This window comes from Lipotes vexillifer, unplaced genomic scaffold, assembly GCF_000442215.2.
Source record: "Lipotes vexillifer unplaced genomic scaffold, Lipotes_vexillifer_v1.1 scaffold492, whole genome shotgun sequence".
NCBI lineage: Eukaryota > Metazoa > Chordata > Mammalia > Artiodactyla > Lipotidae > Lipotes > Lipotes vexillifer.
In genome coordinates, this window is record NW_006780910.1 from 859,844 (window position 1) to 863,346 (window position 3,503).

General features: G+C 41.4%; 1 pseudogene; it reads right to left on the reverse strand.

Moving 5' to 3' along the window:
- Positions 1-2,587: 2,587 nt before the first annotated feature.
- On the reverse strand, positions 2,588-3,205 carry LOC103083124 (programmed cell death protein 10 pseudogene; annotated as a pseudogene).
- Positions 3,206-3,503: the final 298 nt, after the last annotated feature.

A 3,503-nucleotide genomic window follows, 5' to 3' on the forward strand; every position in this document is an offset into this window, starting at 1 on the left:
TGCAATTGGTATAGATATGGACTGTACCCATCCCGGAAGAAACCAATCACTACGGCCACAGAAATGCAATATGTTGATAATTCAGGGAAGCGAGAGGCCAATAATAAATAGTGTTCCTGTTCATGAAATATGGCTCAAGAGTTTTCCAAAGGAGAAAAGGGGGAGACTAAAAGCAAATCAAGCTGGTCTTCAAGGGATGTTAGGTGAGAGAGAGGGTCACCATCCCTGTAGATGTTGATTTATAGCAGATAATCACATTACTTCAATAACAAGCTATATTTATTTATTTTACATTTTTTAGGTGGCGTGGCATGTGGGACCTTAGTTCCCCGACCACGGATCGAACACGTGCCCGCTGCATTGGGAGCACAGAGTCTTAACCACTGTCCTGCCAGGGAAGTCCCAGCAAGCTATATTTTAAAATGCTGTCTTTCCTGTTTTCTCCCATGCTCACATGGATTCCTAATGCCCAGAATCATCTTCACAACTCATCCTGCCTTCCGCCCTTTTTACCTCAGACTTTTTCGTGGTTATCTTTTCCTCTAATCACTTCTCCTCAGAATCCTTCACCATCTTTTTCTTCTCGGCCATTCCTTTGAGTGTGAGTGTCCTTTCAGGGCCTGCCCCGGGGATCGTATATATCCCTGAATAAGTCCATCTACTTCATGGCTTCAAGCACTATTCAGATCCATATCTCAAATTCTAACCCCTCTTTGGTGCTCCCCAAAGCACCCCTTTCTTGGTCTCTTAATTTGCATTAACCCAATATTTATTAAGCACCTGCAACATGCCATTCACTACTTGATATGCTAGGGTAACAACAAAGCAAAAGCAAGACGTGGTTCCAACCCTCAAAGAGTAGTCATTCTGGCATGGAGGGTAGGTGCTAAAATGAGTAATTGCAAATGTAATTAATGCTAAGAAAAGAGAAGAATAGGACAGACTGGTGGTCTCTGGACCCACACTGTGAACTGCTTACTGGATGCTTCCACCTCCATGATTTGCAATACCTCAATATCTACAGATTCTAATTCAACATATTCTCCCCAAATCATGCTCTGTACTCCATGTCACGTTAGTGAAATCACCCACCATGTAATCTCTCACACTGGCAGCTTCGTCTCTTGCCTCTCCTCTTCCCCTACCGCTCACTAAATCCTATTGGTTTTCATTTCCTGAATATCTCCTGCCATTATTGCTCTCTATGTGCTATACACTTCAGTGAACTTTAGGCTCCTTGAATTTAATACGCTCTCTCACATGCTATTCCTAATGCCTGCAGTCATCTTCACAATTCATTCTGCCTTTCTCCTTTTCTACCTCCAAGACCCTTCGCATGCACCCATTAACCCACTTTTGTAGAAATAGGACTTTACTCAATATCATGGGTCATAGTTTTCTCTATTCCTTAGCCAAAAAAACAGTGCTTGGAACACAGCAGATTATCATTAAATACAAAATGAATAAATGAATGAATACATAAACAGAGATATCTGCCGTACCATGACCTCCACTGGATTAAAACAGTATTTTTGGTAAGCACTTCACATCAGGTTAAGACCACATGTCCACTATGCAGTATGGCGGTTTTGTATTGCATCAACTTGGCAAAGCCAGAATTTCATTTCTCAGGATACCTTTTCTATATGGTTCTGGGTTAGAGATGGTCAAAAAGAAACTTGTGGGCAGAAATGAGGCAGTAACCACTATATTCTTTTCTTTCTTTCTTTTTTTTTTTTTTTTGCGCGGGACTCTCCCGCTGCGGAGCACAGGCTCCGGACATGCAGGCTCAGCAGCCGTGGCCCACGGGCCCGGCCGCTCTGTGGCATGTGGGATCTTCCCGGACCGGGGCACGAACCCGCGTCCCCTGCATCGGCAGGCGGATTCCCAACCACTGCACCACCAGGGATGCCCAACCACTCTATTCTTGAAGGTCATTGTGGTTAGAGGTGGTGAAACAGTTACACAGGTATCAGTAAATTCCAGTTTGTTCGCCTCTTAACCAGTCTGCGTTTTCTTTCAGACAGCTTGGTTTGCTGACATCACCAGACACCTGCCTTCAAACTCACCAAGCTGGGCATACCGAGCTTCCAGGGTTCTCTGCAAGCTTTGATTTGTCCATGGCACCTGTGCTTTATGATGGCTGATTAGTGTCTCTGCTCGAAGCCTCCAATTCCCGTTTATAGACCTTCAAGCCCCAGCTCTTTCCACACTGTGTAGTCCATGCTTATAACATATTCCCTAATCCATATTATTCATACAGTGTTCTGCTTTTTTAAAACAGATGTAAACTATTTATTGAATATTTGCCACCAAATATTGTTGAATACATCACCTGGCAGCATATTGCTTCCCAGTTAAAATGTCAGAAACAAATACCAATATTTACAATTCTTTTAAGGAATGTTATATGAGACATTAGACTGTAAATTTTTTGGCTTATAATCCTTAAATAAATGATAATAGCAAATAAAATCTTCAGTGCAAGACTGTGATTAAGAGACATTTTACAAAAACACCAAGTGGCAATAATACCACTCAACATCCTGGGTTAGATCCCTTCAGGAGAGACTCATAATTTATACAGTCAAACTTTAAAATTTACAGATAAAGGTAGTTCAACACTGCCACTGAGAAGCACATCTCTTAACGTGTACAGCCTTGAGGGCACAGTTTTGAAGGTCTGAAATACCAAGTTGGTTTGATGATTTAGTCGGTTGGCACTGATGAATACATTTATTGCCCTGCCATTTCAAAACACATTTTCAGAGTATGTCTGAAACTTCTGGAATACTTTAAAAATGCTTTATTTTTGGCATTCAAGTGCTATGCGGTTCTGGTATTAGTATTTCTTGAAGACATTACTCACTGCATCAAAGAGTTCTTTAATTGTACTAGGTATATCCTTCATTGCCTGCAGAAATCTCACTCTGGTATTGATCTCAGCTGGGATCTTACTGGGACTTTGTTTAGGCGCTCCTGCCTTTGCAGTTAGGTCCTGGAATTCTGGCTGTGGTTGTTTAATCACATACTCTTCCACATCAGCAGCTGTCATTCGAAGGAGGGACTTAGTGAAGTTAACTTCCATACTTTTTTCCTCTGAAAGTTTCATAATGACGTCTTATGTGAAACCTGTATTTTCTTCCTGTCCTGATACGTGCAGTCTTTGTGCTGAGCCCAAGGATTTTACTTTAGTTTGTGTCATACCTCCTACTCTACCTTCTTTAGAAAGGAAAGGTTTCTCAAACAAAGAAAATAGGAGCTTGACCATGTACTGTCCCAACTACTTTTGAACATGGTCTGAATAGTATAACATCTACTAGGACTTAAAGTACACTAGCATTGATAATGAGAATCCTTCACATGTACAGAGTGTGTTACAGTTTTTTTAGTGCTTTTATCTATATATCAATTAATCTTCATAACTTCCACTGTTGATGTTTATTTGCCCCCTACTGGGTACACTGCACTGTACTGGACCTTTATTAGCCTATCTGATCCTC